At 43.2% G+C, this 24,698-nt stretch overlaps 1 protein-coding gene across 1 annotated transcript in view; it reads right to left on the reverse strand.

Annotated features, from left to right (window-relative positions):
- Window positions 1–24,698, reverse strand: part of LOC139764642 (cyclin-dependent kinase inhibitor 3-like) — a 1,341,657-nt gene that overhangs the window by 906,638 nt on the left and 410,321 nt on the right. The gene's annotated exons all lie outside the window — the stretch shown is intronic.

The raw sequence follows: 24,698 nt of genomic DNA on the forward strand, positions 1-24,698 counted from the left end.
GGGATTAAGAATACTTCTCACGTATTCCCTGCGTGTCGTAGAAGGCGACTAAAATGGGAGGGAGCGGGGGGCTGGAAATCCTCCCCTCTCGTTTTTTTTTTTTAATTTTCCAAAAGAAGGAACAGAGGGGGCCAGGTGAGGATATTCCAAAAAAGGCCCAGTCCTCTGTTCTTAACGCTACCTCGCTAACGCGGGAAATGGCAAATAGTTTAAAAGAAAGAAGAATATATATATATATATATGTATATATATATATATATATATATATATATATATATATATATATATATATATATATATATATATATATACAAACAAAGTGCAAACGAACGCGCACTTTCATAGAACATACAAATCTCCAACAGCCAGAATACAGCAGGCGGGAGCGCTACCGCAAAGCTATGATCGCTCCTAATAGAAAATGACTATTCGAATACTATGTACTCGACTACCCTTCGTCTCACGTTGGTGAGCAACGGGGTCTACACCGGTCATTTCCCATCAGGCTCACACAGTCAGCAGATAGCATTTTACCGAAGCTAACTGTACAACGCAGAGGTATATGAATAGGATCATTTGCATTTTGTTCGTATTCATATACCTCCGTGTTGTACAGTTAGGTTCGGTAAAATGCTATCTGCTTGCTGTGTGAGCCTAATGGGAAATAACCGATGTAGACTCTGTTGCTCACCAACGTGAGACGAAGGGTATCAAGTACATAGAATTCGAACAGTCATTTTCCTATTAGGGGCGATCATAGCCCAGCGGTAGCGCTCCCGCCTGTTACACAGGGGTCCCGGGTTCGATCCTGGCTGTTGGAGGTCTGTATGTGATATATATAACACACTCTTTGTACAGTGCGAATTAGTAATTAAAGAATTACACTCGCTCAAAGATACTGGTTAGGACAGAGAATTAGTAATTATAGAATTACACTCGCTCAAAGATACTGGTTAGGACAGATGCAGTGATTTAGTGTACCTGTGCTGGATGGCTGGTATGGTCTGAGCAAAGAGACTGTGAGTGTGGGCAAGTTAGGAAGATTTACTTCATTATCTAGAATATACAAAAGATGGGCGACCCATCGAGTGTAGAATTCTCTCTCTCGCTCTCTCTGCAACGTACAAACAGGTAATTATGAATGGGTAATTACCGGCAGGTAATCATAAACACGAGCCACTTACCTAACCCTACTCTGCCAGTGATGTGTAGCACCACTGGGCTAGCTATACTAACTCCCAACTTACAAAAACCTTCTCCCTCAACCACTTTTGTCCCTCTTACGAAAACCTTCTCCCCCAAACCATTTTTGTCCCTCTTACGCCACCGTACCAGCGGAATGTTAAACGTATCACGAAAAAAAGAAATAGCTGAACTTTTTTTTTTCTTTTTCCTTTTCTAATTTATTACCATTGTCTCCTTCATCTTGCCTACGTCACATTAAGGAAGAAACAGCCCCGGAGAAGACTGATGCTGCTGGTGCTCGGCCGCTCCTTGCCACACACGCACCCCTCCCCCCTCAGTTACTGTCCTCCTGCTTGTGGTCGTCTCTCGCAAGGCAGAGGCGCCTTGTAGTTCGCTGCATTCTCGTCAGGAAGAATGTGAGATCGTCATAGAAGGAAAGGTTCCCAGTTTGAGTAACATTATGTAATGGAACAAGAAATCTCTCTCTCTCTCTCTCTCTCTCTCTCTCTCTCTCTCTCTCTCTCTCTCTCTCTCTCTCTCTCTCTCGGGAAGGCCCAATCCACAAATATACACATGCATATAAATAAACGCCCACACACGCACATACACATGCATATACCTTTCAACGTATACATACATATACATGCACAGACATATCCATATATATACATGTACATATTCACACCTACTGCCTTCATCCATTCCCGTCAACACCCCGCCACACATGAAATAGCACCTCTCCCAATCCCCCTCAGCGAGGTAGCGCTAGGAAATGACAAAGGAAAAGAAAGGCCACATTAGTTCGCACTCAGTCTCTAGCTGTCATGTGTAATGCACCGAAACCACAGCTCCTTTTCCACATCCACGCTCCACAGACCTTTCCATGGTTTACCCCATACGCTTCACATGCCCTGATTCAATCCACTGACAGCGCGGCGACCCCGGTATACCACATCGTTCCAATTCACTCTATTCCTTGCACGCCTTTCACCCTCCTGAATGTTCAGGCCCCGATCGCTTAAAATCTTTTTCACTCCATCCTTCAACCTCCAATTTGGTCTCTCACTTCTTGTTCCCTCCACCTCTGACACATATAACCTATTTGTCAATCTTTCCTCACTCATTCTCTCCATGATAAGGTGGGACTGCATTAGTAGGATCCCACGTTAGCGATATATATATATATATATATATATATATATATATATATATATATATATATATATATATATATATATATATATATTGGAAAGGATCACAATTTTGCGCGTGATCTAGATATTCCTATGAGTCCATGCGGAAAATGAAACACGATAAGTTCCCAAGTGCACTTTCGTGTAATAATCACATCATCAGGGGAGACACAAGAGAGAAATATAACAGTCAGTTAATATACATCGAAGAGACGTAGCTAGGACGCCATTTGGTAAACATGCGATTGTCCAAGACAGACAACGAGCGTTCATAAACTTATCATTTTACAAATTTTATGAACAATAAACTTATCTAATTTGTATAGACCATCACTAATATCAAGATTATAATTCTTTGTATATTTAATAATAGAAGATTCAACGACAATTCTCTTGGTAATAGAGTTAAATTTGATTACTGAGATGGCATTACTCCAGTCAATACCATGATCATAGTTTTTAACGTGATTAAACAAGGCATTTGCTTCTTGTTCCGTTCTTATACTACATTTATGTTGCTTAAGTCTAACAGAAAGATCCTTATCACAATTTCTACATGGCACTTTATAGATGCATCCAGGAGAATTTTCTGGTGTGGGCGTTTATGTATATTCATGTGTATGTTAGGGGGCTGGGCAATTCTTTCGTCAGTTTCCTTGTGCTACCTGGCTAACGCGGGAGACAGCGACTAAGTATAATAAATAAAACTATAATATACATATATATATATATATATATATATATATATATATATATATATATATATATATATGTGTGTGTGTGTGTGTGTGTGTGTGTGTGTGCGCGCGCGCATGTGTCTGTTCCCTTGGTTTTTATATATCTGTATGAAGATACACATGCCTCTGCATATCACTAATCAGATGTATGAACAGAAAAACCATATTGGCTTACTTCCGGGTTGGGGTTGAGAGAGAGAGAGAGAGAGAGAGAGAGAGAGAGAGAGAGAGAGAGAGAGAGAGAGAGAGAGAGAGAGAGAGAGAGAGAGAGAGAGAGAGAGAGAGACGCAAAAGGGGATCAATTCTTTTTAAAAGCTAATTAAATCTCACAGTTTGTACGACCTCTGCACCTGGCGTATCTCGCGTGTGATTCCCTAACATTACAGCTGTCAAGACCACATCCCCCCACGCGTCATCACTTGGAGCAAGACAAACATATAACCAATAATATTTGGCTTTTTCTTTTTTTTCCACACTTTTTTTTTCTATCTTCCTTTACGATGATGAAAAATGCTACCTCTATTCCTAATCCGTTTGTGTTTATATATATCAAATCTATACAATTAAATGCATGTTGAGGTTTCAGTACATGTTTTTCGAAGGCATTCATAACGAACTGAATACAGTGTACCGAGAAATTGCCTTCTCTTTTTTTATCGAGGGAATCTCTTTTATTTTTCGTATCCAACCAAAATCCCGAAATACCAATCATATCAAAGTTTTCTTCCAATACAGTTCTCTCTGACTCTGATTGTTATGTGCACTACGTACATTAACACAAATGAGACTTCTTTTTTGCATTGGTGTGTGTGTGTGTGTGTGTGTGTGTGTGTGTGTGTGTGTGTGTGTGTGTGTGTGTGTGTGTGCAGCAGTGGGGAGTGCCTGTCTACGTGTAGTGCAATGTACCTCACCTTAATCCGACCTGTCCTACCCTGTTTGCTCCGTGCCATGTTCCTTGCCTCTTCTCCTACCTGCCTCAGTCCCGACCTGCTGTAGAGGACCAATCCTCTCACTATCCCTCACTGCCTTGCTACCTCCCTCTACCTGTCAAGCGACCTCCACTACCTGGGGCACTGTGACCTCAAGCAGCCACACTCCGCCTATTCCCCCTTACCTCCCTCGCTCTCCAGCCGGCGCTTGCTGACCCAACCCGCCCTGTGGCCCCATCGGCTTGTCCCCTCACCACTCCCTGTGAACTGACTACCACACCCTAGGACCTGAACCAATAAGTTCCCATCCTTCCTTGTGCCTTTCCCGCGACTGGTCTCTTGTCTTGTGGTTTCCCCATCCTGCCATGTTCCCCATAATCCTGGAATTCCTTTACACATTTTTCCCATATTGCAAGTATCTACTTAGTTGATGTCTATCGATAAAAAAGGAAAAATATTGTCGTCTAACATTCCGCCAAGGTGGACTTTCCTTACTCCATTCAAAAGGCGTCTAGTCTCGGCAAAGGGGCTTCTGTCTCGCCTAAAACGATCTCATAAAATCATACATAAGACGTTTTCTCTTCCCTGGAGAAAGCCTTGATTCTACTGCTTATCCCCAACATTCCACTGAAGGTAGAGATTGACGGCATATCCGGGCAGCAATGACTAACTTTCTACGGCTCTCTTGAAACTTACAGATAAGATCCTTTTACTCCATTAAAATTTCTCCTAATGTCTCATTGGTTATATTCTTAGCCTCCACCTGGATAAGAAATGTCGTATTCTCGAGAGCGTTTGAGACAATGTCGTCAAAACTTCTGCAGAATCTCTTCTAATTTTGCATTAGGAAAGCAATTTCTTTTTCCTCCCATTCTTCCCCTTGATACAAAACTCCTGGTCTTGATCCCGAACCAAGGAGCTCCTAGCCAGAACCATACCCTGGTCATTTAGTATTCCATCCTCCAGTAAATCAACTAAATTCGAGTCGGAATCTCCCTTTCCTGAGCTTTTCCCGCTGCTCTACACGGCCACCATCCTCGTCCCGAAGTTCTCTGCCTCAGGTGCCACCAGTGATTCACTCTGGTGTATATCGACTACTTTGGCAGTACCAAAGTTAGCTTCAGTTTCCCACAGCTTCAGCCTCTCATTCTAGTCTCTCCAACAATACTTCACTATTCCTCCTAAGTCTTAAATGCAGATCTTCGAGCAAACTGCTGAACAAACAAGGAATAGAACTTATCTTCTTCCTGGGTGAGAAAATCTCGGGTGAAATTCCCTCACATAGCTAGGACAGCTGGATCGAGGCGTGGGCGCCATGCTTCGGGGCACGACGGTGAACCCGGTGCTCTGGAGAAACACGTCCGCTCACGACACAGGTCAAAGGAGGTGGCGTACAAGTCTACAAATAAACCGATGTACCATTCTTACCTGTAAAGGACCAAAAAAAAAGTATGAATTAGTGTTATAATATATTTGGTTACACTATATACATGATATATAAAGTTTTAAAAGGACCTAAGTCTTCAGGAAACAGATGAAACTTAACAACATCTCGTCCATCGGCTCTCAAATGACAGACCGCGAATAAAGTCCACACATAATCCTAATCAGATAAACAACTTACTTTAGTGGTAGAAGTTTCTCACTGCATCCCAGACCATACACTTGTAGCATCTTCCACAAGACTTCTCTATCAGTCCTATCACATACTTTCCTCTGGTCGATCAGTGATGCTTACAAACTTCTCTTTCTCTAAGCAATTCTCACACAAGTTCCTCAAAGGAAACACCTGGTCCAGTGAGATGCAATGTGCATGGCAACACCCTCCCACAATCGTCATCCTTAGCTGTACGATAAATCGATAGATTTTCCTCTCTGCAAAACGTGTATGTCTCTCTACCCCTAACACGATAATCCATGAATTTCTGTCCTCTCCCACTATCACAAAACAGCCTCGTTAGGACACAGTAGTTTGTTGCTGTTTGAATTCACCTGTGCTCATTTGTGTACATAAGTGGATATGTCCTCATACAAGGGGATTATGCATGCATTTGATCAGTCCTCATGCACCTTACCTTATCAGTGCCTTACACAGGACATTTAGCCAGGGGCCCGTGGCGCAGGTGCGAAAATAAAGGACATTTCCCCTTCCCCGCGAACCACCTCAACAAAATATATCGTTTTCATTTTCATTTCAAGATTAACTGCGATTAGCACCATTCGTGATAATATTATAAATAAAGTAACCTAAAAAAAATATAACAAAAAAAAGTTTGTAAAAAAGAGCATTTCCAGATTTTGGAGACGGGAGCTGTGGCGCTGTGGAGCTGTGGCCCAACCTCTCACTACCCGTGTTGTCCACATGCCTCCTTTGGAGCATACAAACTTCAAGCAGCCTAACTTACCAAACAACAGAACAGTACCCTTCCCATTCTTGAGAAATTCAAATGCAATCCCATCCACTCCTACAGCTCTGCTACACTCTATCATACGCAAGGCTTTTACGATCTCCTCTCTTTTCACTCCAACATTCTCCATAACTCGAATTTTGCTTATAATCTTGTTCTAAACACACGACACCTGATTCCCTGTCACCTGACATTTTCAGTATTCTTTGACAATACTCACTGCACATCGCCTCTCCATTCTCCCTGCTACCACTTCCTCGTTTTCTCTCTTCATTCTCATTCCCAATTTTTCTTGCGTGATCTAAGCTCTCTTTTTTTTAGCTCCAATACCCTCTTTTTACCTCCTGCCATTTACTCTTGTACTCCTCCTATTCGCTTGCACACCCTTCATATGGGTGTCGTATATAAATCTATCATTAGATATTTCACTTCCTCATACCACTATCCACTACCTTTTCTCATACATGCACATTCCATCTTCCGTATGCCACAAGCCTCACTATCACATTTAAGTCTGCTTCCCAAAAGTCCGTCCACTCCTCAAGTATCTGTAATTCTAGACCAAAACCATTCTTCGCTAAAGCTTTCTTGCTATCACAGGACACAGGCATAGGCATTGCATCCCATCTCGTTCAGTTTCACAACTTTTCTTCACACACGTATCATTTCCTCTCTTCCCAAACCTGCTACTTACTCTCACAAAGGGACGATCATCAGACGTTCCACCAGCATATTCACACCAATTATTTCTCCTTTGCACGCCTGTCAGCCAGAACACAATCCAGTAATGCCTGTTGACTATCATCTCACTCAGCAGCAGCGGACACTTACGTTACACACTTTATTTTCTAACATGAATTCCCGATAACCAATCCTCTCAAAGCTGCTACACAACATGACGAGTGCCTTTTTCCTTTCTCGCGTACTTAGGAGACTCTATGCCATGCACGCTACTTTGACCCTTGATCGCTATATCACCTACCTTTGTTTTCAAATTCCCCTTAACGTCTGAATTCGAACCCTTGCACCAAAACTGCCAAAGCACTCACAAAAGTCCCCTCACCCTCTCCACCCAAACAATACATTCCTCTCATTTTCACCTCTCTCACTTCCAGGTACGTCAGCGCTAACTACTAACCACCTCCCACTAACTCCTTTCATTTTACGCCACAACAGTATTGAGATGACCTCTCTACCCTGGTCTACAGAGGGTCACACTTCCTTCATCGTTAGAGGTACCATCTCGTCTCTCACTCTCATCCTCTCACGAACTCCAGAATTTACCATAAGTGATCTTCCCAAACCATTCTTGCTCCTTTATCCTGAGTTCAACTTTAATTTATTCATAGCCAGAACATCCTGTGTTCTCTTTCAATACACAGCACCTGTCTACTTCTATTTCTTTATTAAATATGGCTACAACCAGGAACACTCAGACGCCCTCGCTTGGCTCCATCTTCCGTCCCTGTCTTTGGAAAGTCGGAATACAAATTGGAAAGATTTCCAACCCCTCTTGCTCCAGTTCTCTGTTCCTAGTGTTGCTCGACACGCAGGAGATATGTGGGTAGATTTTTGACTCCACCACCAAATGATAAAATTTTTTTTTGTGTGTGTGACTTAGCATAAAGCATCGTGTCATCCAATGTGGCGTGAGAGAGATGAAGAAAATGTTTGTCTGTGGAGTGAGTTCTGGCAATGCAGGTGTTTGCGAGGGGGAAAAAAAGGGAGGGAAAAACAGCAAGTTGGGTCAAGGAGGTGAGCTTGGTATTCACTTCGATGATGACTCACTGTCACTATTCCTTGCGACACCCGGAAAATGAAAATAAAAAGACTAAATTCAAGATAGAAATGAGAATGTAGTGAAGAACATACACGAAAATATTAAATCAATTAAAAGAGAACAATCTCTCTCTCTCTCTCTCTCTCTCTCTCTCTCTCCCCACGTACAGGAGGAGACATGAATGTTGTTTAGTGTAATGTTATCTCAGGGATGACGGTAGAGCAATATTGTTCCTGTCTTTTGCCTGGGAGCCTCGCTCGTCGCATCTTGAATTTACAAAATGGTTGAATTTCTCTGAGAGAAAATCCTGGGATTTCCTCGACGCTGACGTCTCCTGTAATATCAAACATCAAATATATTCTGGAGGAAGAGAAGGGAAAGTGCAGAGGGTATCATCCCCAAATGATTTCACAGAAGTATCATTTTCCTTTTTTTTATATGTCTAAGCCTTTTTCACTCTTGACTTTCAATATTCAATGAGAACAGAAATGTTTCCGTGTACGAATTCTTTAGACGTTAAGAAATGCAGTTTTCGTCTTGTGATTGTATGACGTGAGACAGCTGTTACCCTGTTGCTTTCCTTCCTGTTCGACAACAGACAGACAGTTAATAGTTCAGTCTGTACATCGACTGAGGATAGTTTCTTTAGTATCTTATATATCAGATAGTAACACACACACACACACACACACACACACACACACACACACACACACACACACACACACACACACACTTGTAATCCTTTCCAATATATATATATATATATATATATATATATATATATATATATATATATATATATATATATATATATATATATATATATATATATAAGTTTGTTGAGTATTCCTGGCAAATTATATGGGAGGATATTGATTGAGAGGGTGAAGGCATGTACAGAGCATCAGATTGGGGAAGAGCAGTGTGGTTTCAGAAGTGGTAAAGGATGAGTGGATCAGGTGTTTGCTTTGAAGAATGTATGTGAGAAATACTTAGAAAAGCATATGGATTTTATGTAGCATTTATGGATCTGGAGAAGTCATATGATACCACTTCCATGGTTCCATCCGCTGCTAAATCCGCTCCCAAATATCTAAAATACTTCACGTCCTCCAGTTTTTCTTCATTCAAACTTACCTCCCAAGTGACTTGTCCCTCAACCCTAATGAACCTAATATCCTTGCTCATATTAACATTTACTCTCAGCTTTCTTCTTTCACACACTTTACCAAACTCAGTCACCAACTTCCGCAGTTTCTTACACGAATCAGCCACCAGCGCTGTATCATCAGCGAACAACAACTGACTCACTTTCCAAGCCCTCTTATCCACAACAGACTTCATACTTGCTCCTCTTTCCAAAACTCTTGCATTCACCTCCCTAACCACCCATCCATAAACAAACTAAACAGCCATGGAGACATCACACACCCCTGCCACAAACCGACATTCATTGGGAACCAATCACTTTCTTCTCTTCCTACTCGTACACATGCCTTACATCCTCGATAAAAACTTTTCACTGCTTCTAACAACTTGCCTCCCACACCATATATTCTTAATACCTTCCACAGAGCATCTCTATCAACTCTATCATATGCCTTCTCCAGATCCATAAATGCTACATACAAATCCATTTGCTTTTCTAAGTATTTCTCACATACATTCTTCAAAGCAAACACCTGATCCACACATCCTCTACCACTTCTGAAACCACACTGCTCTTCCCCAATCTGATGCTCTGTACATGCCTTCACCCTCTCAATCAATACCCTCCCATATAATTTACCAGGAACACTCAACAAACTTATACCTCTGTAATTTGAGCACTCACTCTTATCCCCTTTGCCTTTGTACAATGGCACTATGCACGCATTCCGCCAATCCTCAGGTACCTCACCATGAGTCATACATACATTAAATAACTTTACCAACCAGTCAACAATACAGTCACCCCCTTTTTTAATAAATTCCACTGCAATACCATCCAAACCTGCTGCCTTGCCGGCTTTCATCTTCCGGAAAGCTTTTACTACCTCTTCTTTGTTTACCAAATCATTTTCCCTAACCCTCTCACTTTGCACACCACCTCGACCAAAACACCCTATATCTGCCACTCTGTCATCAAACACATTCAACAAACCTTCAAAATACTCACTCCACCTCCTTCTCACATCACCACTACTTGTTATCACCTCCCCATTTGCGCCCTTCACTGAAGTTCCCATTTGCTCCCTTGTCTTACGCACTTTATTTACCTCCTTCCAAAACATCTTTTTTATTTTTTATTTATTATACTTTGTCGCTGTCTCCCGCGTTTGCGAGGTAGCGCAAGGAAACAGACGAAAGAAATGCCCCCCCCCCCCCCATACACATGTATATACATACGTCCACACACGCAAATATACATACCTAAACACCTTTCCATGGTTTACCACAGACGCTTCAATGCCTTGATTCAATCCACTGACAGCACGTCAGCCCCGGTATGCCACATCGCTCCAATTCACTCTATTCCTTGCCCTCCTTTCACCCTCCTGCATGTTCAGGTCCCGATCACACAAAATCTTTTTCACTCCATCTTTCCACCTCCAATTTGGTCTCCCTCTTCTCCTCGTTCCCTCCACCTCCGACACATATATCCTCTTGGTCAATCTTTCCTCACTCATTCTCTCCATGTGCCCAAACCACTTCAAAACACCCTCTTCTGCTCTCTCAACCACGCTCTTTTTATTTCTACACATCTCTCTTACCCTTTCGTTACTCACTCGATCAAACCACCTCACACCACACATTGTCCTCAAACATCTCATTTCCACCACATCCATCCTCCTGCGCACAACTCTATCCATAGCCCACGCCTCGCAACCATACAACATTGTTGGAACCACTATTCCTTCAAACATACCCATTTTTGCTTTCCGAGATAATGTTCTCGACTTCCACACATTCTTCAAGGCCCCCAGAATTTTCGCCCCCTCCCCCACCCTATGATCCACTTCCGCTTCCATGGTTCCATCCGCTGCCAGATCCACTCCCAGATATCTAAAACACTTCACTTCCTCCAGTTTTTCTCCATTCAAACTCACCTCCCAATTGACTTGACCCTCAACCCTACTTTACCTAATAACCTTGCTCTTATTCACATTTACTCTTAACTTTCTTCTTCCACACACTTTACCAAACTCAGTCACCAGCTTCTGCAGTTTCTCACATGAATCAGCCACCAGCGCTGTATCATCAGCGAACAACAACTGACTCACTTCCCAAGCTCTCTCATCCCCAACAGACTTCATACTTGCCCCTCTTTCCAAAACTCTTGCATTTACCTCCCTAACAACCCCATCCATAAACAAATTAAACAACCATGGAGACATCACACACCCCTGCCGCAAACCTACATTCACTGAGAACCAATCACTTTCCTCTCTTCCTACACGTACACATGCCTTACATCTTCGATAAAAACTTTTCACTGCTTCTAACAACTTTCCTCCCACACCATATATTCTTAATACCTTCCACAGAGCATCTCTATCAACTCTATCATCTTTTTATTCTCCCTAAAATTTAATGATACTCTCTCACCCCAACTCTCATTTGCCCTCTTTTTCACCTCTTGCACCTTTCTCTTGACCTCCTGTCTCTTTCTTTTATACATCTCCCACTCTATATATATATATATATATATATATATATATATATATATATATATATATATATATATATATATATATATATATATCCCTGGGGATGGGGGAGAGGGAATGCTTTCCGCGTATTCCCTGCGTGTCGTTGGGGGAGACTAAAGGGGGAGGGAGCGGGTGGCTGGAAATCCTCCCCTCTATTTTTTTTTTTATTTTCCAAAAGAAGGAACAGAGAGGGGGGCCAAGTGAGGATATTCCCTCAAAAGCTCAATCCTCTGTTCTTAACGCTACCTCGCTAACGCGGGAAATGGCGAACAGAATGAAATATATATATATATATATATATATATATATATATATATATATATATATATATATATATATATATATATATATATATATAACCATCCTGACAACATCTCAGCCTAAGCTGGACTTAATGATAAATATGATGGCAGATACACAAACCACTTAGAAACATAGACTCAAAAATTCCAAAATGAAATAAAAGAAACATTAGCATCATACATCTGCACGTGAACCCCTTCCTGACGGATTTAATCCTCTACCTTACCAAAGCTTTACCATGAATCCGCCACGAAAAAGGATCTGCAAATATTCACACTTTAACCAGTTTTCTATAGTCGAGATTTTCGTGTTAGGTGAATATATTGCTATTTCAGCAGGATCTAAATTCAGTCGACTTTTAGGAGCGTTTTAAGATCGATGTTCTCAGGACAGACAGTGGAAGATTCCTAACTGTACGAGGCTATAGAGAGAACACTTGGCTCTACATAGCTGTGAAAGACGCCTCAGCTCTACACATACATACATGAAAGAAGACTCTCAGTTCTACTCAGCTATGGAGAGTCTTCAGCTCTGCACAGCTACGAAGGACCCTCAGCTCTATACACCTACGAAAAACCCTCCAGCTCTGTAGACTTACGTTGGTCCTTTGGAGAACCCTCACTCTACACAGTCGTGGAGGATAGAGAACTCTAACCTCAACACTGTTATAGAAAGCCCTTCGCTCCATAGAGCCATAAGGAACCCTCAACTCTACAAATCAATGGAAGACGATCATCAGCTGAACTTACATGCAGTTAACTAAAGGATCCAGGCCTTTATATATATATATATATATATATATATATATATATATATATATATATATATATATATATATATATATATATATGCAGTCGAGTGTTCAGTACGGCACACCTGGTGACTGAGAATCACGTACCCTCTCTCAGGGAACATCGTCTATACATCCCTGGTTTCAGTGGTAGTAATTGAATAAGACATTTAACGACGAAAACTCAAATTTCGAGCGATATAAAGCCTTCCTTCCCGCTGGATTCACACGACCTGGGGAATTTCCGACGGTTTGCCTCGCTCGGACAGATATCCATATTGGTCTCTGTAAAAATCCGCTTTCCTCTCCAAGAGTGTTATAATACCGGCCTGGTTTCCTGTACAAGCCGCTTAGTTGACGTTGGTTGTCTATTTCATGGTTCTGCCGAGCTTTCCAGGTCCCCTCCTCCCTTCGTTTACTAGACCTTTTCTCGTTCCAGTCTGTGTGCGGGTCACGTAGATGACTTCATACAGAATCTGTTCGTGGCATCTGATCTTATTCATTTCGCGTGGGTGCTTACGGTACATTTTGCCTTTTTTTTTTCTGAAAAATCTGTCAACACAGAAGAATCTTCCAGTGAACAGGTCTTAAGTAAATGAATAACCGAGACAAAAAAGAGATAGCTTAATCTGTAGAATCATCAAAATATCATCAAATAACCTGATACAAAGGACATCATACGAACTTAAAAGCTATGGTTCAGAACTTAACCTTATGAAGAGGATGATATAAACGAAGTTTATTTTCTATATCTAAGTGGACGGGACACAGCACACACACACACACACACACACACACACACACACACACACACACACACGCACACACACACACACACAAACACACACACACACATTTGTATATGAACTGCAGGGAATGATCCCATTCGACATAATTCGTAGTAAACTTGAGTTGTATTTCGAGATGGGTTAGGTTAAGTTAGGTTTGGTTAGGTTAGGTTGGATAAAATTACGCCAGGTTAGCTTTGGCTAGGTTTGGTTAGGTTAGGTTGGATAAATTTACGCCAGGTTAGCTTTAGTTAGTTTTTTCTTCATGTAAAATGTATGCATATTCCTTTATTCATAACAGAATCTTTATTGTGATTTCGAAACCATCCTCCTGCAATGACATTCCAAATTTCGTATCATCCAAGCATGAGACAAATATAGCTGGAAGTCTTTAGAAAACGAGTTTCTTAAGGTAAAGAGGATTCTTGGAGTAATCTTATGCCTTCAGGTTTGCAACATAGTCAGTGAATTTATCTTTACTCAAGACTTAAAAGGTTTGTCTGTTTCTTAAATGGCTCCTTGTATATTTCATCGTCGTTCAGAAAAATCAAACCGCTTTGGTAATAACGCTCATTAACTGTATTACAAGACACAATCGTCCCACTTCTCATATACCACATTCATAACATAAGCTTTTCCTCCCAGTCAACAAGTTCCCGAAAAAGGTGTCTTTCTTTTGAAACAACAAGAACCCTTCCACCACCTCTACCTTCTGAGAATCCTTGTCTGTCCTGACATAAAATAATTATGCTGTAACTGGCGAAGAAAATAAGTGGTATAGTTTTTCCAGATTTCCAAAATACGGCTTTAAGTGTCCAGTTTTCCATCCCACCCTTACGCTTCCATTCCCTTTTACAGTCGCAGAGTTCATGTCATTACGTCTGACAAATAGCTTGGCAAACTGCTCCATAAAGTTTACGACGCAAAAAAAATTACCTCCAGAGGAACGCCAGCATCACAGTTCGGTCACATATGATGACGTCTGTAAACATAGAGTTTCACAGACGCTCGAAGTATGGACTGGTTCCACGTTCTCTGGTGACCAATGACGAGGGTAGTGTCGTCTTGACTGGAAAATGATCGTAGCTCCCACACCCACTATATCTGATCGCAGTTTCCTGCGGTAGCGAGGTAGTGCCAGGAACAGACTGTGAAAGGCCGCATTTCCCTCACACTCAGTCTCTAGCTGTCATGTGCAATGCACCATACCCACAGCTCCCTATGCACATCCAGGCCCCCACACAGCTTTCCATGGTTTACCTCGGACGCTTCACGTCGACCCCAGTATACCAATCATTTCAGTTCACTCTATCCTATTCACTTGTTTCACCCTTCTGTATGTTCAGGCCCCGATCGCTCAAAATCTTTTTCACTCCATCCTTCCACCTTCAGTTTGGTCTCCCGCTTCTCCTTGCTCCCTTCACTCCGAACAAATGTATCCTCACTGTCAATCTCTAATCACTCGTTCTGACCATATATCCAAACTATTTCAACAAACCCTCTCCAGCTCTTATTCCCACACATCACTCTTACTCTTTTATGACTTCCACAAATCACCTCACACCACAATTCATTTCCAACACTTCTACCTTCCTCCGCACATTGCAGGTCCTACTAACCTTCATATATACCTATATTTTTGCCCTTCTAAATAAATGACCTCTCTATCCTAACATTCTTTGATGCTCCCAGAACCTTCGCCCCCTCCCTCAATCTGTGACTTCCCGTCCACAGTTCCATTTGCTACCATGCCCACTCCAAGGAATGTAAAACACTTCATTTCCTCAAAACTTTCTCCACTCAGACTTAAACTCCCAACTAACCTGTCACTCAACCCTGTTGAGCCTAATAACCTCGCTTTTATTTACATTTTCTCTCAACTTCCTCTTTTTACACACTCTCCCAAACTCAGTCACCAACTTCTGCAGTTTCTCACTCGAATCTGCCACCAGTGGTGGGTCATCAACAAACAACAAATGGCTGATTTCCCAGGGGCCCCCATCTCATCCCCTACGGACTGCACACTCGCCCTTGTCTCCAAGACTCTCGCATTTATCTCCCTCATCAAACCATCTGTAAACAAATTACACAATCATTGTGATATCACTCACCCCTGCAGCAGACCAACCTTAACGTCCTCTCTTCCTACTAGTACACACGTCTTACACCCTTGATGAGAATTTCTCACTTCTAGTAGCTTTCTTCCCACACCATATATTAACACACTCCCCAAGGCATCTCCATCAACCATATAATTTTCTCCAGAACCATAAATGCCACAGAGAAATCATTCTGTTTCTGTTTCTCACACACCGTCTTTAAAGCAAACACCTGATACACACATGCTCTACCACTTCTGAAACCACACTGCTCTTCCCCAATCTGATGCTCTGTATATGTCGTCACCATCGCAATCACCATTCTCCTGTAGAACCTGCCAAGACCAGTCAACAAACTTATACTTCCCTAGTGTGAAAACTCACCTTTGTCCCCCTTACCTTTATACAATGGCACTATACATGCATTCCGCCAATCCTCAGGTACCTCACCATTGTCCATACATTCACTGAAAATCCTAACTAATAAATCAACAACGCAGTCACCTCCTTTCTTATTCAGTTCAACTGCAATACCATCCACCCAGGCTGCCTTGTCATATTTCATCTTACACAAGGGTTTCACTACTTCTCTCTTCACCATTCCATTGTCCATGACTCTAACTTCGCATACGAACCCGACACAAACACCCTACATCTACCACTCTATCATTAAACACATTCAAAACTCCTTCAAAATAATCATTCCACTTCCTCATTCCTTCACTACATGTTAACATTTGCCCATTTGACTGATGCTCCCCTTTTGTTCTCTTGTTTTTCGCACATGATCAACCTCTTTCCAAAACGACTTATTCTTCCTGAAGTTTACTATAATCGCTCACCCTAATTGTCATTCGCAATCCTTTTCAAACCTTTCATCTTCCTCTTGAGTTCCTGTCTGTTTCTCTTATATATCTCCCAATCATGTGCACTCCTTCCCTGTAAGTATTGCCCATACATCACTCTTTTCTCTCTCACTAGTAGCTTTACTTCGTCATCCCACCACTCACTACCTTTTCTAACCATACACACAACAAACATTGCTCTCGAATATACCAGCGCTGCTTTCTTATATACCTCCAATTCTTTTAAAACACCCCTAGCTTCGTTTGCTCTCAACTTTTGCCATTCTAAACTCAATATCTTCTAGTATGTCTTCGCACAAATCTCTTTTCTAAGCTCAGTTACCTACGATAGTGATGTAGACACGGGTTGGGAAATAAGATATAACTGTCTCAAGCTCAGATAATATGAAATGTGGAGTGTTAGTGCAGGAGGATGGTTTCGAAATCAAAATTAAGACCAAGAATAAAGGAATACACATCTAACATATTAGAAACCAAACCAAACCTAACCTGACCTTACTTTATCCAACGTAAACTAACCTAACCTGACCTAACTTTATCCAACCTAAACTAAGCTAACCAAACCTAACGACATAACTTTATCCAAACTAAACTAAGCTAACCAAACCTAACGACCTAACTTTATCCAACCTAAACTAACCTATCCTACCTAACTTTATCCAACCTAGCTAAACCTAACCTGACCTAACTTTATCTAACCTAAGCTAACCTAACTTGACCTAACTTTATCCAACCTAACCTAACCTAATCTGGCCTAACTTTATCCAGCCTAACTAAACCTAACCTGACCTAACTTTATCCAACCTAACTAAACCTAACCTGACCTAAATTCATCCAACCTAACCTAACCTAACCAAACCTAACCTGACCTAACTTTGTCTAACTAACCTGACCTAACTTTATCCAACCTAACTTAACTAACCAAACCTAATCTGACTTAACTTTATCCAACCTAACTTAACCTAACCAAACTCGCCTCGAAATACAACTCTAAGTTTAATACGAATCATGTTGAATTGGCTCATTCCCGGCCGTTCCTACACAAATGTGTGTGTAAACTGCGTCCCATCCCCTTAAATACAGATTACAAACTTGCTATAAATCATCTTTTATTTAAGCTGAAGTTCTAGACCAACAGCTTTTACGTTCGTATCATACGATCTGCATCAGGTTATTTGCTGATATTTTGATGATTCTACACATTAATCTATCTTTGTTTACCTACCGCTAAGCATTTATATTACTGTTCACTGGAAAGTTCTTTTTTGATAGATTTTTCAGAAAAAAAAGACAAAATGCGCCAAAAGCATCCACGAGAAATTAGTAAAAGCAGATGTCATAAACAGAATTTGTGTGAAGTCATCTACATGACCCGGATCCTCACACAGACTGGAACGAGAAAAGGTCTAGTAAAAGAGGGGGGAACCTGGAAAGCTCTGCCACCTGGAATCCCTCTGCAGAACCATGAAATAGACAACCAACGTCAACTAAGCGGCTTGTACAGGAAACCAGGCCGGTATTATAACACTCTTGGAAAGGAAAGCGGATTTTTACAGAGACCAATATGGATATCTGTCCGAGCGAGGCAAACCTTTGTAGCGAGAATCCAAACGGAAGGATGTACTTCGTCTAAGATTTAAGTTCTCGTTACTAAATGTCATGTTCCGTTACTACCACTGAAACCTGGGATGTATAGTTAGGTCCCTGAGGTGATACATCTCTCAGCCACCCAGGGTGTCATAATGGTGTCGAGGTCACGGTACTCCAGAGCTGAGAACGTATTTCCAATGCTGTGCAGAGCTGAGAATCCTCTTCCATTGCTGTGCAGAGCTGAGAATCCTCCTCCATTGCTGTGCAGGGCTGAGATCCTCTACATTGCTGTGCAGGGGTGAGGATCCTCTTCCATGGCTGTGCAGGGCTGAGGATCCTCCTCCATTGCTGTGCAGGGCTGAGAATCCTCCTCCATTGCTGTGCAGGGCTGAGAATCCTCCTCCATTGCTGTGCAGGGCTGAGGATCCTCCTCCATTGCTGTGCAGGGCTGAGGATCCTCCTCCATTGCTGTGCAGGGCTGAGAATCCTCCTCCATTGCTGTGCAGAGCTGAGAATCCTCCTCCATTGCTGTGCAGAGCTGAGGATCCTTCCCCATTGCTGTGCAGTACTGAGAATCCTCCTCCATTGCTGTGCAGAGCTGAGAATCCTCCTCCATTGCTGAGCAGGGCTAAGGATCCTCCTCCATTGCTGTGCAGGGCTGAGAATCCTCCTCCATTGCTGTGCAGAGCTGAGGATCCTCCTCCATTGGTGTGCAGGGCTGAGAATCCTCCTCCATTGCTGTGCAGGGCTGAGGATCCTCTGGGCATTGCTGTGCAGGGCTGAGAATCCTCCTCCATTGCTGTGTAGGGCTGAGAATCCTCCTCCATTGCTGTGTAGGGCTGAGAATCCTCTTCCATTGCTGAGCAGGGCTAAGGATCCTCCTCCATTGCTGTGTAGGGCTGAGAATCCTCTTCCATTGCTGAGCAGGGCTGAGGATCCTCCTCCATTGCTGTGCAGGGCTGAGAATCCTCCTCCACTGCTGTGCAGGGCTGAGGATCCTCTTCCATTGCTGTGTAGGGCTGAGAATCCTCCTCCATTGCTGTGTAGGGCTGAGAATCCTCCTCCATTGCTGTGTAGGGCTGAGAATCCTCCTCCATTGCTGTGTAGGGCTGAGAATCCTCCTCCATTGCTGTGTAGGGCTGAGAATCCTCTTCCATTGCTGTGTAGGGCTGAGAATCCTCCTCCATTGCTGTGTAGGGCTGAGAATCCTCCTCCATTGCTGTGCAGGGCTGAGGATCCTCTTACATTGCTGTGCAGGGCTGAGAATCCTCCTCCATGGCTGTGCAGAGCTGAGAATCCTCTTCCATTGCTGTGCAGGGCTGAGAATCCTCCTCCATTGCTGTGCAGTGCTGAGAATCCTCCTCCATTGCTGTGCAGAGCTGAAGATCCTCTTACACTGCTGTGCAGAGCTGAGAATCCTCTTTCATTGCTGTGCAGGGCTGAGGATCCTCCTCCATTGCTGTGCAGTACTGAGAATCCTCCTCCATTGCTGTGCAGAGCTGAAGATCCTCTTACATTGCTGTGCAGGGCTGAGGATCCTCTGGGCATTGCTGTGCAGGGCTGAGGATCCTCTTCCATTGCTGAGCAGGGCTGAGGATCCTCTTCCATTGCTGAGCAGGGCTGAGGATCCTCCTCCATTGTTGTGTACGGCTGAGAATCCTCTTCCATTGCTGTGCAGAGCTGAGAATCCTCCTCCATTGCTGTGCAGGGCTGAGAATCCTCCTCCATTGCTGTGCAGGGCTGAGGATCCTCCTCCATTGCTGTGCAGAGCTGAGAATCCTCCTCCATTGCTGTGCAGAGCTGAGAATCCTCCTCCATTGCTGTGCAGGGCTGAGAATCCTCTTCCATTGCTGTGCAGGGCTGAGGATCCTCCTCCATTGCTGTGCAGGGCTGAGGATCCTCTTACATTGCTGTGCAGGGCTGAGGATCCTCTTACATTGCTGTGCAGGGCTGAGAATCCTCTTCCATTGCTGTGCAGGGCTGAGGATCCTCCTCCATTGCTGTGCAGGGCTGAGAATCCTCCTCCATTGCTGTGCAGAGCTGAGAATCCTCCTCCATTGCTGTGCAGAGCTGAGAATCCTCTTCCATTGCTGTGCAGAGCTGAGAATCCTCCTCCATTGCTGTGCAGAGCTGAGAATCCTCCTCCATTGCTGTGCAGAGCTGAGAATCCTCCTCCATTGCTGTGCAGGGCTGAGGATCCTCTTACATTGCTGTGCAGGGCTGAGAATCCTCTTACATTGCTGTGCAGGGCTGAGAATCCTCCTCCATTGCTGTGTAGGGCTGAGAATCCTCCTCCATTGCTGTGTAGGGCTGAGAATCCTCCTCCATTGCTGTGCAGAGCTGAGAATCCTCTTCCATTGCTGTGCAGAGCTGAGAATCCTCTTCCATTGCTGTGCAGAGCTGAGAATCCTCTTCCATTGCTGTGCAGAGCTGAGAATCCTCTTCCATTGCTGTGCAGGCTGAGGATCCTCTTCCATTGCTGTGCAGGCTGAGGATCCTCTTCCATTGCTGTGCAGTACTGAGAATCCTCCTCCATTGCTGTGCAGGCTGAGGATCCTCTTCCATTGCTGTGCAGGCTGAGGATCCTCTTACATTGCTGTGCAGGGCTGAGAATCCTCCTCCATTGCTGTGCAGAGCTGAGAATCCTCCTCCATTGCTGTGCAGGGCTGAGGATCCTCCTCCATTGCTGTGCAGGCTGAGGATCCTCTTCCATTGCTGTGCAGGCTGAGGATCCTCTTACATTGCTGTGCAGGGCTGAGGATCCTCCTCCATTGCTGTGCAGAGCTGAGAATCCTCCTCCATTGCTGTGCAGAGCTGAGAATCCTCCTCCATTGCTGTGCAGGCTGAGGATCCTCTTCCATTGCTGTGCAGGCTGAGGATCCTCTTCCATTGCTGTGCAGTACTGAGAATCCTCCTCCATTGCTGTGCAGAGCTGAGAATCCTCCTCCATTGCTGTGCAGGGCTGAGGATCCTCTTACATTGCTGTGCAGGGCTGAGAATCCTCCTCCATTGCTGTGCAGGCTGAGGATCCTCTTACATTGCTGTGCAGGGCTGAGGATCCTCTTCCATTGCTGTGTAGGGCTGAGAATCCTCCTCCATTGCTGTGCAGAGCTGAGAATCCTCTTCCATTGCTGTGCAGAGCTGAGAATCCTCCTCCATTGCTGTGCAGAGCTGAGAATCCTCCTCCATTGCTGTGCAGAGCTGAGAATCCTCTTCCATTGCTGTGCAGAGCTGAGAATCCTCCTCCATTGCTGTGCAGGCTGAGGATCCTCTTCCATTGCTGTGCAGTACTGAGAATCCTCCTCCATTGCTGTGTAGGGCTGAGAATCCTCCTCCATTGCTGTGCAGAGCTGAGAATCCTCTTCCATTGCTGTGCAGGGCTGAGAATCCTCCTCCATTGCTGTGCAGTACTGAGAATCTCCTCCATTGCTGTGCAGAGCTGAGAATCCTCTTCCATTGCTGTGCAGAGCTGAGAATCCTCTTCCATTGCTGTGCAGGCTGAGGATCCTCTTACATTGCTGTGCAGGGCTGAGGATCCTCTTACATTGCTGTGCAGGGCTGAGGATCCTCTTCCATTGCTGTGTAGGGCTGAGAATCCTCCTCCATTGCTGTGCAGGGCTGAGAATCCTCTTCCATTGCTGTGCAGAGCTGAGAATCCTCCTCCATTGCTGTGCAGAGCTGAGAATCCTCCTCCATTGCTGTGCAGGCTGAGGATCCTCTTCCATTGCTGAGCAGGGCTGAGGATCCTCCTCCATTGCTGTGCAGAGCTGAGAATCCTCCTCCATTGCTGTGCAGAGCTGAGAATCCTCTTCCATTGCTGAGCAGGGCTGAGGATCCTCTTCCATTGCTGAGCAGGGCTGAGGATCCTCTTCCATTGCTGTGCAGAGCTGAGAATCCTATATATTTTTAATTTTAATTTTTAAATATATATTTTTAAAAGGGTGAAAAAGAAACTTTCTATCCCCAAATGAATAAAAAAATAAAAAACTGAGCAAGGGACTGCACAGGGGTTTTTGGGGGAATAAAATAAAAAATAAAATACTCAAAACCCAAAAATTAAAAAAAAGATCTCAATTAAAAAAATATCAACCAAAAAATTAAAATTTTCAAGCATACATAAATTAAGCAGTAAAATGAATTCTACATTTCTTAAAAAAAAAGAAAAAATAGCAAAATACTTCTGTGAAATCATTTGGGGATGATACCCTCTGCATTTTCCCTTCCTTCCTCCAGAAATATTTGATGTTTATATTACAGGGGGACGTCACTCAGGGAAAAACCCGGGGTTTTCTCTCAAGGGGAAAATTTAACCATTTTTTAAATTTAAATCGACAGCAGGCTCCCACAAAAACAGGGAAAAATATTGCTTTTCCTTTATCCCTAATAAAATTACAAAACAACATTCATGTCTCCCTTACGGGGGGAGAAAGAAAAAAAAGAAAGAGAAAAAAGAGAGAGAAAAAGGAAAGAGAAACATTGTTCTCTTTTTTATTTTAAAGCAAAATTTTCTTTCTTCATTCATCTATATCTTTTCTTCATTCATTCATCTACTATCTTTATCTTCATTCATTCATCTACTATCTTTATCTTCATTCATTCATCTACTATCTTTTTCTTCATTCATTCATCTACTATCTTTTTTTCTTCATTCACCCCCTATCTTTTTCTTTTTTCATTCATCTACTACTTCATCTTCTTTTTTTTCCTTTTTTTTTCCACCTTAGGGGGGCAATAAGACACTGGATGACCACTAAAAATTGGCTTTCCATCCCCTGAAAAACCAACTGCGTCTCTCCTTCCCCCGTCCTCCATACACACCGGGGTTTTGTGGCAGGGGCCCACTCCCCTCAAAACCCAATCCCCCACACCTCACACGTCACCTGGCAGACGCGTGACCCGCACCCCAAGGGGTTTATCCCCGACCACAGTATCCCCCTTGCCCTGCAGACACTTAGGGGGGAAGGGTAAACCCTTTAAAAACCCCCCTTGTTTGGGGGGGGGAATAAAGGGGGGGGGGCTAAACCCCTGCTGGCGGGGGGGAAAAGGGGAAAAGGGAAAGGAGGTGGGGACTTCCAACCCTTTTTTTAGAAAAAGAGAGAAGAGAAGAAGAGAAGAGAAAAGAAGAGAGAAGAAGAAGAATTTTCCTTCTTCCCTCCTTCCTCATTTTTGTAACCATACTATAATCACCACAGGAACAACGTTCATGACCATTGAAAACCCTCATATATAAACAACTCTAAAGGGCGATACAAATAAAAAAGGGATAATCATTTGAAAAAAAAGGAAAAAAGGAAATCGTTCCCCTCGTTTTTGTTCATCGTTAAAACCTTTCTCCCACACACAAGCAGACGCGGGGACTGACGGGCTAATAAAATTTGCCCATTTTGTATCGATCTCCCCGGGTTTTTTTCCCCCCTCCCGCCCCACTAGGGCCCCCAAGGGGGAGAAAAAGAAGAAGAAAAAAGGGAAAAAGAAAGAAAAGAAAGGGGGGGGGGGGGGGGGGGGGGGGGGGGGGGGGGGGGGTTTTTTGGGGGAATCAACCCGTCCACCCACCACCCCCTCCACCAATTTTCAGTTTCATTTTGAATTCCACCGAGCCAACAGACGGGACACAGTTTTTTAAAAACTGGCGACCACATTTCTCTTACTTTGCCCGATTTTTATTTTTCTTGTACTTCCAACCATGTCCGAACACACACACAACCACACAACCACACACATACACAAGCACAACAACACACACTCAAAAAACCAAAACCACACACAAAACAACAACACACACAAACAAAAACCCCACACACAACACACTACCACACACACACACACAAACACACACCAAAAAAATCACACACACAAAACAAAAAACACACAACACACACCCCACACACACACCACACCATACACAAGCAAAAACCAAAAAACTCACCACACACAACACACCACACCACACATACACAAAAACCCCAAAACACACACCACACACAACACACCACACACACACACACACCACACACCACACCAACACACAAACACAACACCACACCACCACACTTACACAACACAAACATTTTCATACAAACACACCTTTCACCACACACCAAACAACAACCCACAAACACAAAAACACACACACCAAAACATATCTTTACCAAAACTAAAACGATCTTAAACTTATGGGGGCACACATTTTCCTTTTTTGTAAAAAGGCAAACTAAAAATTCCCCTTTCACGGGATATTGAAAAATCCCCGTAAAACTTAAGAAGATTTTTCGCTAAACTCTAATCGTCTATATGATTTAGACATTTTTACTTACTATAAATTTTTACTAAAAACC

Source organism: Panulirus ornatus, chromosome 50 (genome assembly GCF_036320965.1).
Source record: "Panulirus ornatus isolate Po-2019 chromosome 50, ASM3632096v1, whole genome shotgun sequence".
Classification (NCBI taxonomy): Eukaryota; Metazoa; Arthropoda; class Malacostraca; order Decapoda; family Palinuridae; genus Panulirus; species Panulirus ornatus.